Here is a 13,668-nt window from a genome sequence, read left to right as displayed (position 1 = left end):
GGGCTCTGGGCCTCCAGCTGGACTTGCGGGAGGCATTGTTATGGGCTCTAGGTCTTCAGCTGAACTCGTACAGGACATTATCATAGGATCCAGGCCCTTTGGCTAGATTCTTCAGTGTGTGGACAGATTTCCTGCACTCTCTTGTATATGATTCTTTGGGTGATTATTATAAATAATCTTATAAAATGTGTCCTATACTATATTGTTCCCCTGGCAAAACCCCAAACTATGACATAGCTTTAATTTGTTCAGGTGACACATGCCTATATGGCGGCACATGCCTGTAATCCCAGCACGTAGGGAGGCTGAACCGGGAAGACTAGAAGTTTGAGCCCAGCCCATGCCAAAGAGCTACAGATTTTAAGTACTGTCCAAAATATTGCTTTTGCTCACTTTTTGCAGCTGCAAAATTGAGCAATAAGTGTGGGGAATTCCACCCAATTTCAAGGGAAATGATGTGAAGAGAAAACTGGGTTCATATTAAGCGGCTCCATCACCATGTGACTAACCTTGGTTCACAAGTCTCACGGGCCCCACTGACTCACTTCTCTGTTGGACGTAACGCTCGGCCATGAGACTCCCTTTCCACTTTGAGTGATGCCAAAGTCACCTCTCACACGTCAGTTACAACGTAAACACGAACCCAGGACAGGGATGCCTGTGCTCTTTCAGGAGTCCTTCATTTGCGCAGCACAGCTGGCCCCTGGAACGTCCTACACGTTGAGGACAGAGAAGCCAGTAGATGGACCAGATGGGGCTCCCTTGTTTATCTGAGCCTTGGGGAGGTCATCAGGGTGCATGAATATGGACTTCAGTTTTCATGGTGAGGCCCCTCTGTGCGTGCACTCAGCCGTTAGAGATTACGTTCCGGCCGTGCTCTTCAAGTACTACTTTACAAGCCAAAATGTCAGCGCATCCACTCTTTTATACACACAAACACACACACACACGCAATGAAAGTGTCAAGTGAAAAATATTCCAGCATACATCATTAGTCAGTATACGTACTTTCTCAGTCTTTTTTCTGTCTTTTTGAGACAGTGTCTCACTATGTAGTTCAGGCTAGCCTTGAGCTCACTTTGTAGCCCAGGCTGGCCTCGAACTCACAATGATCCTCCTGCCTCAGCCTCCCGAGTACTGGGATTACAGGCGTGCGCCACTATGCCCGGCACTTTTCAGTATTAAAAAATGTATTTAGAAATGAATCCATTATCAGCAGTTTGTTTGCTTTTGAGCATTGTACCTACCTATTGTCTTACATGCCTTCCATCAAGCGTGTGATTTCTTTATATCCTCAGAGCCCACATAGTGCCAGCTACTTAGCAAATACTTAAATATTTTTATATATGAGTGAATAATCAGATGATATACAGAGTCTGCTAAAAAAATGCATACACACTTCAGAAACACAAAAACTTGTATAAGGTACATGCTCTCCTAATGTAACCCTGTAGACTTTTATCTATGAGGACCCTAGAGGATGTCATATATCACACAGAAAACTCACTGCCCTGCTGGCCCTTAGAGAATAAACTGAAAATGCATGTGCAGCTGTCTCAGTGACCAAGGTCACCCAAGCAGCAGTTTGCTGTACCATTTTGCAATTGTAGAGGCCAAAGGTAACTATTAATCTCATGATGTCTCAATAATTTAGCACTAAAATATTTACACAAGCTTTTATTTTCCTGAAGTTGCATACACTTTTTTTGGCAGGCTCTGGGTGTGAAATTCCTTTGCAAGTTGTAACGTTCTACGTAAATAAAGAATTATACTATAAATAAGGAACGGTGTCAGTGAGCTATGATGGATGAATGTACCTGTCTCCACAGTGGCAGCAGTGGAAATACAAGAGCAGACCCTAGGAAGCAAGCCAAGAAGCAAATGTATAAAAGCCACTTGAGACTGGGGATGTAGCTCAGCGGCACAAGAGCCTGCCTGGCAAGCGCAATGTCCTGAGTTCGATTCCCGGTACCAACAACAAAAAAAAAGCCAGTTGAACATCATCTGCCAATTGATATTTTGGGAAAACATTGTGAGAGAAAATAAGGTTTTAAAAGCATTTTCAATCCCAGCATTCGGGAGGCTGAGGCAGGAAGTTTGTTTCAAGTTCGAGACCAGCCTGGGCTACAAAGTGAGATCAAGTCCAACCTAAACTGCATATCATGACCCTGACTCAAAAAGACAATAAACAAATACATAAATAAATTTTAGATGGCCAAAGCATAAATTGAATGGCTATGATTGAGGTGAAGAAAAAGAAACCCAAAAACAAAAACTTTATACACCTGCTACCATGTACCGATCAACTCAGAAACTTGGGCTCTGTAAATTAAAAAACCAGGGAATTCTCTATGAAAGACTTTAAACATTTTTGGTTTGCATTTCTTTTGAGGGGGAGTGAGAAAAAACAATATGCTTGGAAATTTCCCAGAGAACCTTGTCAGGATTATCTTACTTTGGAAAAAGAGAGAAGTCATCCAGATGTTTAGGTGGGGTGCTGAGGGGATCTGAGTTACAACATACACCAAGCCGGGTGTGGTGATGCACACCTGTAATCCCAGCACTCGGGAGGCTGAGGCAGGAGGACTGTTGCAAATTCGAGACCAGTCTGGGCTACAAAGTGAGCTCAAGGCCAACCTGAATTGCATAGCTTGACCCTGTCTCAAAAAGACAAACAAAAAAGCAAAAAACAAAAAAAGATACACCGAGTCTGAAACAGCCTGTAGTGTTACATCCTGATCTGGCCGGGAAAATATTGCTATTTCCTAAACCTGTTATATAAAAAAAAGGAAATAAATTTTTAAAAGTATTGAATTACCCAAGTTCTAAGTCACAGTAAGAGACAAACCAGTCATTAGTAAGCCCCTAATTCTGCCCTAACAACCTTGAGAAACAGGAACCGGGGAAAGCCAGAGCTTAGGGGCAGGGGAGGTGCCCTGGCCACAAACGCGGCAGGGTCACGGCAGAGCTCAGGCGGGCTTGGGAGGCAGCGTTAACGAGTCACCATCAGTCATGCCGGTCTCTTGAGGGGAGCACTACTCAGACCAGAGTAGAATTAGTAAACAAGAGAAAGTGCCACTTCCTTCTTTATTCCTAGAAACTGTGGCTCGAATTTCCTTTTAAGTGTGTGGTATTGGTAAAAGTATTGGTCCAGGCGTGGTGGCACACGCCTGTAATCCCAGCACTTGGAGGCTGAGGCAGGAGGACCTTTGCGAGTTCGAGGCCACCCTGAGCTACAAAGCGAGCTCAAGGCCAACCTGAACTGCATAGCGAGACCCTGCCTCAAAAGGACAAAAAAAAGAAAAGAAAAGAAGAAAAAAAACCCACTAAGATGGTCAGGAAAGATTTAGACCCGTGAGTTCTGAAGTTCCCTTTCTTTCCACTAGGAGGAGCAGTTTACTTTTTAGCCACAGTTACTCCCCGCTTTGGAGCTTGCAAGCGCTTCTCCCCACCAAAAGCAAAGGACAGAAGAGGACAGGGGAGGAAGAGGGAGGAGAATCGCAGCGATAGTGCTTCCCGTTCACATAAATCCCCAAAAAACAGCCCGAGGGGCCAGAGAGGTAGCTCAGCGGTGCGAGTGCCTGCGGGGCAAGGGCAAAGTCCTGAGTTGGATTCCTCACACCAAAAAAAAAAAAAAAAAAAAAAAAGAGGAGATCCGGCAGAAACAGTTGAAGTATCACAGGCCTTACTGCATGATTTAGAGTTGGAGACGTCGCAGGAAAAACCTTACCAGAGCAGTACTTTTTAAAACGCACAATTCCTCAGGGACGGCACTAGCTGAGACTACTAGAAAGCCACACAGGAGTGAGGGAGACACCGCTTCAGCACGGCATTGGCACACTAAGTGAGGCCTGCTGGGGCCACACGCCTGCTATCCCAGCTGGGGAGCCTGCTGGGCTGTTTCCACCTTGTAGCTTTAGTGACTAATGCTGTTATGAGCATAGTCACACCAATGTCTTTTAGCCTGGCATAGTGGCACATGCCTGTAATCCCAGCACTCGGGAGGCTGAGGCAGGAGGATCCTTGCAAGTTTGAGACCAGCCTGGGCTACAAAGTGAGCTTAAGGCCAGCCTGAACTGCACAGCGAGACCTTGTCTCAAAAAGAAAAAAAAAAATCTGCATGTGGCGGTGCCCACCTGCAACTGCATTATTCCAGAGACTGAGGCAGGAGGAGCGCAAGTCCTAGGCTGCCCTGGGCAACAGAGAAGACCATGTCAGAAAGAAAAGAGAGAGAGGGAAAGGGAAACGAAAAGGGAAAGGGAGAGAGTAAAGGACGGGGGGGGGAAGGAAGGAAAAGAGAGGGAGGCAGAATAGAAGGGGAGGGAGGTAAAAGAAAGATCCTGTTTTCAATATTTGCGGTGCACACAGATGTGGAATTGCTGGGTACCTGGTAATTATACGTGAGCTTCTGGGGAGCTGTACACGGCCTTCTCCGCAGCGGCTGTGCCATTTTACATCCCCACCGGTGGTGCAGAGTCACCCACTTCTCCACGCCCTCGCACACTCGCTGCTTCCTGTTCAGGCTTTGTGTGTGTTTGTTTTTATAACAGCTATCCTAGTGGGTGTAAGGTGGTATCTCATTGTAGTTTTAGCACATTTCCTTAGTCATTAGTCATTTTTATCATCTTTTCAGGTGTTCATTGGCCATGTTTATAAAAAAGTTTTTTTAAAAAAGACTAATGATCTAATAGCAAATAAATTCTGCAAAGCTATTACATGCAGCCACCATGAATAATTTTACTCATATATGAGTGATGTGAGTTAGAAAATATAATTTTAATAATGCTGTTGATAATAAAAAGGAATGTATTGGGAATAACTAATTTAGAAAATAGAAGGGCCACTCAGAGAAAAGTAACACTTATGTTTGGGTTTTTCTCCGGTACCGGGAATCGAACTCACGACCTCGCGCTTTCCAGGCGGGCACTGTGCCGCTGAGCTAAATCCCCGGCCCCCAGTGACCCTTCCTAAGAGAAACAAAAGAACCCTAACACAGACGGAGAAACACTAACGGTCACGGAGACTGCATGCAGTAAAGACGGCAGTGCTTTCCAAGCTGAAGTGCAGATTTGGTATTAAATGCAGCACAGCATTCACAGTGCCGGCTGCGATGTCTGCGCTCAGCAGTAGTTACGCGCCGTGTAAGGATGGGGGACATTCTGAGAAATGCATCGTGACACGCTTTCCGCGCTGTGCCGACATCACAGACTGCGCTCTGCAAAGGAAGACAGAGACATCACTAGTTGATATAACCTTATGCAACAACTATCACACATGTGGTTGGTCTTGGCCCTGTGTGTGTGTGTGTGTGTGTGTGTGTGTGTGGTACTGCAGACTGAACCCAGGACCTTTACAGTAAGCTACAGTTCAAATTCTTTTTATATTTCTATTTTTTTATTTATTTTTTAATTTTTGTTTTGAAACAGGGTCTCACTATATAATTTAGGCTGAACTTTAACTCACCACATAGCCCTGGCTGGCCTCCAACTCACAGTGATCCTCCTGCCTCAGCCTCCCGAGGGCTGGGATTACAGGCGTGCACCACTACGCCCCCCTTAACTTTCTTTTTTGTTTTGTTTTGTTTTGTTTGTTTTTGGTACCAGGGATTGAACTCAGGACCTTGCGCTTGCTAGGCAGGCGCTTGTGCCACTGAGCTATAGCCCTGGCCTTTAACTTTCTTTTATATCTAGTATTTTGGGGTTTTGTTTTGCTTGCACTACTGGAGATCGAGTCTAGGACCTTCGCACTGAGCTACATCCCCAGTGCTGCTCTCTCCATCCCCTTTTTTTGGAGACAGGGTCTGCTAAATTACCCACCTTGATTTCAAACCTGTGATCTTCCTGCCTCAGCCTCACCGATTGCTGGGATTACTGCGTGTAGTTTTTCCTAAGAAGCAGGTACTGCCCCCTTCCGTTTATTTACAACATTACAATGTTGTCAAGTATCTGTGGATCCTTCCCTAGCTCCCCAGGCAGCAGTTCTGTCTGGAACACCTTCTACACCGGCACACGCACATTCGCAAAGAATATGCAGGGAGAAATAGAGTAGAACGGGTACCAGAAGCCGGGAAGGGTGGAGGTAGGAGAGGATGGTTAATGGGTACAGATGAGCACTTGGACAGGATCAGTAACTTCCAGTGTTCTATAGCACAGTAGTATAGCGATGGTCGACGACAACTGTGTATTTCAAAATAGCTAGGACAGGTCTGAATGGTATCAACACAAAGAAATGCTAAATGTTTGAAAGAACAGAGAAGCCTGTTAGCCTGATCGACCACTGTACATGGTATCCAGGCCTTCAAAAATCATACAGTACCCCATATCTGTAACTACTATGTTCACTAAAATCAAAAGGAAAAAAGAACATGGAGGCTACAGAAAGCCACTATTCAGTCATTCATCCAACAACTTTTTTTTTTTCTTTTTGTTTGTTTCTTTGTTTGTTTTTTCCGGACCAGGAATTGAACTCACGACCTTGTACTTGCCAGGCAGGCACTGTGCCACCAAGCTAAGTCCCCAGCTTTTTTTGTCTTCGTGAGACAGGGCTTCACTATACAATTCGGGCTGGCCTTGAACTCACTTTGTAGCCCAGGCTGGCCTTGAACTCACATCGATCCTCCTGCCTCAGCCTGCCAAGTGCTGGGATTACAGGAATGTGCTACCATGCCCAACTTTTTCCCAATACCCAGCATGGGCGACATAATATGCTGAGCCCAACTGTGTAAATACAAAAGTATCAAAAACATGATCTCATCCTTTAAGAGTGTCAGAATCCAGTGGAATTAAAAATAAAATCTCCATTGGTGATAGCTCTGTACTACAGTACTTTTCCAAAGTCCTAGGTTTGATCCCCAGCACTACAAAAAAAGAAAAACATTAAAAATGTAACAGGATAAAACTGGGTGTGGTGGCGCAAGCTTGTAATTCCAGCACTCAGGAGGCTAAAGCAGGGGGATCGCTCTGAGTTCAAGACCAGCCTGGGCTACAAAGTGTGCTCTAGGTCAGCCTGAAGAGCAAAAGGAGACTCTGTCTCAAAAAGACCCAAAAAGAAAACAAACAAACAAACAAAAAACCAAAAAAACAGGATAGCTTTAAATTACTAGCCACGTGTGGTGGCTGTAATTCCAGCACCCAAGAAGCTGAGGCAGAACGACTGTTGTGAGTTCGAGACCAGCCTGGGCTACAAAGTGAGCTCAAGGGCGGCCTGAACTGCATAGTGAGACGCTGTCTAAAAAAAAAATTTAAAAGATAGGAATTTGACTCAGAGATTGCCCTCTTGCCTTCATGTACATTATTAAATAATCTCTGAGAGCTGTTTCACAACCATAATGTTGACAGTGAACTGTCAATCTGTAAAAGAGTTTGTTTTCCAGGAGCAGAAAAAAAAAACCCTACCAAAATGTTTAGTGTGCACTTTCTGAGAGCAAATAAAATTATATAAAATTCAGAGTCAAGTTTCAAGGCTTGCAGAAACTGTTTTGTTACTGTTGAAGGGAAATTATGTTTCTGCTGTGGTTTCCCTTGGCCTCTCAGTATAGTTGAGCTTTTTTGTTTGTTAGTTTTATATTTTTTAAATGGAGAAGCACAGCTGAAAAAACCAAAGGAAAAGTGCAAAGTACACACACATATTATTTCTATCAAGAAATTTTCAGATTACATGCCAGTAACAAAACTCACCTGTCAAGGAACTATACAAATGAGATCCATGGAGCAACAACTTTAATCTAAACCTGATAACTTGAGAATAAAATTAAAACAAAATGAAATATAAAATTCTCTAGTCAACTAAATAAGGTAAGAAAAAAAGAGTAGCCGGGGCGTGGTGGCGCACCCCTGTAATCCCAGCACTCAGAAGGCTGAGGCAGGAGGATCGTTCTGAGTTCGAGACCAGCCTGGGATACAAAGCGAGCTCAAGACCAGCCTGAACTCATAGCAAGACCCTGTCTCAAAGACAAAAAATAAATAAATAATTAGTAAAAAAAAAAAAAAAAAAAAACAAGGAAAGGAGGAAGGGAGGACACTACAGAGACACCGAGTGTGAACACACAGACCGAGAACGGCAGGCACGGAAGGACACAGCAGGGAGGGCGCACAGGCGGGGAAGAAGGGGCCGGCCACTCCAGGGAGACAGAAAAGGCTTCACTCCCGCTTCTGATCTTCACACACCTGTGACAGGCACTTGGCTTTTCTCTTACACCGCATTTTAACTTCAGATCATTAGAGGAAACTTTTTATGGCAAAACAGCAGAAGCCTCTCGGTGCTTATAAAATTATTTCGGCTTCTTTCAGTCGAGTGCCCCGGGAGCCACACTTCTAATCAGTACATTCCTACTCCGGAACTGTAGAACGCTGCGTCGGAAAGACAAACGCTGTATAAATCCTCCTGTCTGCCCTCCGCCGCCCACTCTGTGAACGTGCTGATAGCGGAGCCTTCCGCAGGCCGCCTCACCGCTCTCCCCTGCGCCTCGCACGGCCAGTCCCCTCCGCATGAGCACAGGTGTCGAATGGGACTAGGTAGGATGTCGCACGGATTTAATTCTTTCTCAGGGGAGCATCCTCATGAGTCCTTATCCTTTCTGGCTTCCTGCCAGCTTGACGGTAACTTCACCAACTGCACTGTCAAGCGCTCCCCTCCTTGCTGACGGATTAGGCCCGACACCCACATCATCCATGGATGAGCTTCCAGGATCGCTTGTGACTTCACCACAGCATTGGGGAAAGGGGTTTTCCAACTTCTTCAGACTCAGCAAATTAGAAATAGGGGCATAGCTCAGTAGTAGAGCGCTTGCCTAGGAGGCACATGACCCCATCGCTAGAAAAATTAATAATAATTGAAATTATCTTATTAAAAATCCAATACCCAAAGGAAATCTGTTACTAAGAATAAAGTCCACACTACTGACAGTACTTTAAAGCCTACCACCACATACAAAGAACCCACTCCAGTTTTGTCAGCATTGGTATCTTAGAGCTGTTCATTCTGACATCTGCGTAAGGATTACCGATAGATAGCCCCGCCCTCACTGGGGGCAGGAGGGCAGACAAGAGGAAATATACTGGCTTTGTCGAGACTGTTTCACACTGCTTGATGCAAACCGCCCACAGACTGTTAATAAAATAATAATAACCCAAACCACAGGGACAAATTGGCTCAAACTACAGACAGAAAAATTTTTACCCACGTGGCTAAACTAGGGGCAAAATGGCACTCATTCTTTAATTATCAGAATCTAGAAAAATATATGTGAAAAAACACTACTATTTGAACACCAGAGACCATCTGAACACTTACGAATGGATTTAACTCCGTCAATCAAAATCATAACCCTGTAAGTGCTTGTTAGTAAGTCTGGAGCTAGGGATGCAGATCAATTTAGGCCACTGGCCTAGCATGTGTGAAACCTGGAATTTGATCCCCAGAACCACAAAACAAATAACAGAAATAAAAGATTGTAGGTTCTCTGGTAGACTAGAGTTCTGCCTTAATTCTAAATTTTATGCCTATACCTTATGATACTGCAATTCTTTTCTTTTTTTTTTTTGGTACCAGGAAACGAACTCAGGACCTTACACTTGCCAGGGCACTTACCCACATATTCCTGGAGAAAACACTCTTTCCTCCAACCCAAACCAAGGTGAGATGCTTATGTTGTTGTGGGAAAAACTAAATCAGCAATAGCCAGGAGCTCAGCAGAAGAAAGAAAATTTTATTGACGCTAGCAGACCCCAGAAGAGTTATCTCCAAAGTCTGAGGCTGTTTACAGAGAGCGTGTCTTATTTATAAGGTGGCAAACAGAAGGTACAAGAACGAGATAAGCTTTTGCTGAAGGTTATGGTACAATGGGTATCTTGTGGTGAGCAGGAAGTTGTTTTTAGCACATTCACAGAAGTTTCAATTCGATGACAAATCATGATTTAGCTCAGCTCAGTGGCAGAGAACAAAATGCCTGCATCTTTATTGAACAAAATGGCTGAAGTTCGGTCAGGATTTCTGCTTCAAAGTCTCTCTGCTTTTTCAGATAAAAATTACTTTTCTAATTCACCCTTTCTCTGTGGGTAAGATTCTTCGAAGTTCTTGGCTTTAGTGAATTTCAACTCTAACTTAGGAGTCTGAAGTTTTGCTTCTGGTCCCTGTGTCACCTCAAGACCCACATTCTAGGCCACCTGGGATCAGTCCACGCTCCCTACGTAACTAGTGCCTCCAGCATTTGCTTACCACTCCCCTCCCTTCCATGTTTATTTTGTTCTGGCTTCAGAGGATTTCATTCTTGGCTGGGCGTGGTGACGCACCCCTATAATCCCAGCAGTTGAGAGGCTGAGGCAGGAGGATCGTTGCAGGCTGGAGACCAGCCTGGGCTACAAAGTGAGCTCAAGGCCAGCCTGAACTGAACAGCAAGACCCTGTCTCAAAAAGACAAAAAAAAAAAGTGAGGGCAGAGGATTTCATCCTGTAAGTTCAGAAATATTCTTAAAGCTGTTCTTGGTAACATTTCTAGAAGCTTCATGTCAGTGTGCTTTCTGAAATTCAGTCTGTCCTATTGGCAGAAATAGAATCTAAAACCTGTTTCTGTGTATCTTAGAAATCCAGAACTTCAGAGTGACCCCTCATGCCACCCAGCTAGCACCTAATTCCTCCTCAGAAATTTCCTACTGCCCATCCACCTATTGTATAAGACCAAAAGATGAAAGCAGATTCCTTCCTTGCTCAGTGTTTTGCGTTCCAGTATACCTTGTGAATTTTGAATTCAAAATATCTCTTCAATTTGCTCTTTCCTTCATTCTAGTTACTACAGCTTTCTGAATTTACCACTTTTAGAACTATTGAAATGACCTCTGTTTTCATTCTTACCTTCCTCAAATCCCTGCTTCACACAGCTGCTAGCATACCCCATTTAGGAGACCACTCTAGCCATGTTATTTGTATACTTAAGTCTTGCACAACTCCTTTACTGATATCAAGGTAGCCTCAGTTGTCTGCCACGGCATATACGGTCCTCCACCACCAACCCTGCCTCTGCTGAGGACACACAAAGCGCACGCTGGCTTCTGCTTTACTGTCTCCCTCTCGGCCACCTACATGCCTCACGCCCCCTGGCGTGGCCACTGTCAGGCCAGTTCCTTAATTCTGGGTGTCAGGTATTTTGTCTCATTATCTTTCAGAACCCAGGTCAAAAATCTTTTCTTCCAGGAAGCAAGGCAAATTCTTACTGTACCCTTTGTTTTATCACTGAACTGTGTGCTTAACTGTTAGTTCAAAGCCAGTCTAAACTACATAGCAAGACTCTGTATCCAAAAAACAATCCTGTTATTTCATTTATCATATTGTATTTCAATCATCTGTCATCTCAAGTGCACTATGAATTCTTTTAAAGGCTGGAGAAATTCCCTTTTTATACCCACCACGGCTAATTACACGAGGTACTGGGTATCTATGAAATGAATACATGAATGTTTGACTTCTACAATAACTTTAGAAACTGACCTCTAATTTCCACTGCCAAAGTTCAGGCCCCTTTTTCTACCCCTGTCTTTCTGCCTCCAGTTTATCAAGCTTTGTAAATGTCCTGTTTAGAGGACATAAACTCTAAAGCACAATTTTGACCATGCTGGGCTTATCCTCAGAAAACTCTTCCTGCCCTGCGCCCTGGCCTCCTTTTCCCTGCTGCTCCAGCAGCTCACAGCAACCCACTGATTTCCAAGACAGCTCAGCTCCGTCCTGATCACCAGCCAAATGGGACCTGGAGCCGGCGGGGAACAACCAGCCGCCCCTCGAACTTCTCCCTCACATCTAATGCTTATTAGCTCTAGACAACCTTCCAGAATCAAACCAGGATCTGACTGCTAAGGGCAACAGGACTCCCACACTATCTCGTCACTGCCCTCCCATTTTGATTTTACAGAGCTCCATTTCCATGGCATCATACGGCAGTGGTATGCTTCGGGCAGAGGGTAAAGGTGACACAAATGAACCTGGAGGGCTGGGGAGGGGTGTTCATAACTGCCTACGGAGGATTTTTTTTAATTTTAAAGAGAAAAAAAAAACAATAATAAAATAACAACAAAGACAAAAACAAAACAACACAAAAACAATAAAAAGATACAGATTTCAAAACAAAGATAGGAATTAACAGTGTAATTAACAATTACATATTATTATCTTCAACAAAGTTGCTCAGATTACCAGATGTAAGAATACAAGATTGACTGAACAATTAAAGAGAATAAAAAAATTAGAAACGATAACACAGTGTTATGGTTTGTGTCTGGGCATCCCCCCAAAGACACATGCAGTCATGGGGCGGGATTTTAAGAATTTATAACTGATCCATGATCCAATGCTGGGACTACAAGTGTGAGAGCTACACCCCCCTGAGGTGGATAGTTTGCATATGTAAGGGAGAGAAAGAGGCTGCTTCTGGCCACTCTTCCCTTTTGCTCTTGTTTTTTGCTATCTTCTGTCACCATGAATGGTTGCCCTCTACCATGTGCCACTCTGCCTTGGAGCCAGCCAAGTATGGACTGAAACCTCCACAAACTGTAAGCTAAATAAACCTTACCTTCCTTAATTCTGGGTGTCGGGTATTTTGTCTCAGCAATGAGAGAAAAATAACTAAGACACAGAGCGTCACTAAACAAAATAGTAGGAATTCAGCAATGGTTCTTATATTGCATATTGTTGTCTTCAAATTAGTTGTTCAGGTCACCAGAAATAAGCATGCAAAATTGGTCAAGAAAAAAATCAGAGGATTATAAAACAGCAATCAAACTGACTACATGTCAATCTGCTTTCTTATCACCATCGAGTGACAATTTTCAACAATGCCAGAAACAATATTCCCTGCTACCACCATGATGCCCGCTCAGGCATCACTTCCTCTTAAAACTACTGTCCAGGGCCCAGGACATAGCTCAGCAGCATAGCTCCTGCCTAGCACATGCAAGGTCCTGAGTTCGATTCCCAGTACAAAAGAAAAAACCTATTGTCCATCCACAAACAGAATTAGTTATTTTTTCCCAAGCTCTGAATCTCCTCCAAGGCCACAGGCATGGTAAGGAGAGCACAGCTCTGGCTCCAAGTGCAGACACTCGTGAACAGCCTCACCTCTCTACCTGGCTGCCTTTGACAGACTGCCTCAGCTGTCCAGTAAGGTCCTCAGGGGGTGAGACATGCTAAGTCTCAATATTCTATATTCCTACGACATTCAAGACTTACACTCAATTCTTAGCCCATACTAAATGTATAGAGAACATAATCTGAGTTTCAACGGCCGGCATTCACAGAACACCATGACCTGGACACAATTCTTTCTTATTACTACTGAATCTTCATACAGTGCCCACTTCCCTGAATTACTTACGTACCTACTAGTTCTGTCACACATGATTCTATTTTATATTCCAGTACTTTGTGTCTCATTTACTTACATGCAAAGTCTCCAAAAAAAATTTAAATGCTTGGTTCTGTTTTAGAGATGTGAATGTAATACTTACTTCTAATGAATAAAACTAGGCCTGTGCCTTAGTAATCCTGCAGTCTTGCGCCTGTAGTCCCAGCTACTTGTGAGGATGAAGCAGAACTGCTTGAGCTTAGGAGTTCATGACACCCCTTAACAAGACCTTACCCCCTTAACGGTAAGAGCCTATCTCAAAAAAAAAAAAAACAACAACAA

At 43.9% G+C, this 13,668-nt stretch overlaps 1 long non-coding RNA gene across 1 annotated transcript; it reads right to left on the bottom strand.

The window, feature by feature from the left end:
* Window positions 1–4,755: 4,755 nt before the first annotated feature.
* LOC106147879 lies at window positions 4,756–10,343 on the bottom strand. Its single transcript, XR_001232888.1, has 3 exons — window positions 9,589–10,343; window positions 8,166–8,811; window positions 4,756–5,215 (listed from the first exon to the last, which is right to left on the bottom strand). It is a non-coding gene; the product is annotated as an uncharacterized LOC106147879 (long non-coding RNA).
* Between the last annotated feature and the right edge of the window lie 3,325 nt (window positions 10,344–13,668).

The sequence above is a fragment of the Chinchilla lanigera genome, unplaced genomic scaffold (assembly GCF_000276665.1).
Source record: "Chinchilla lanigera isolate Chin_1 unplaced genomic scaffold, ChiLan1.0 scaffold00011, whole genome shotgun sequence".
Taxonomy (NCBI): domain Eukaryota; kingdom Metazoa; phylum Chordata; class Mammalia; order Rodentia; family Chinchillidae; genus Chinchilla; species Chinchilla lanigera.
Note: the sequence above shows the minus strand (reverse complement) of the source record. Positions and strands in the feature narration are given on the sequence as shown.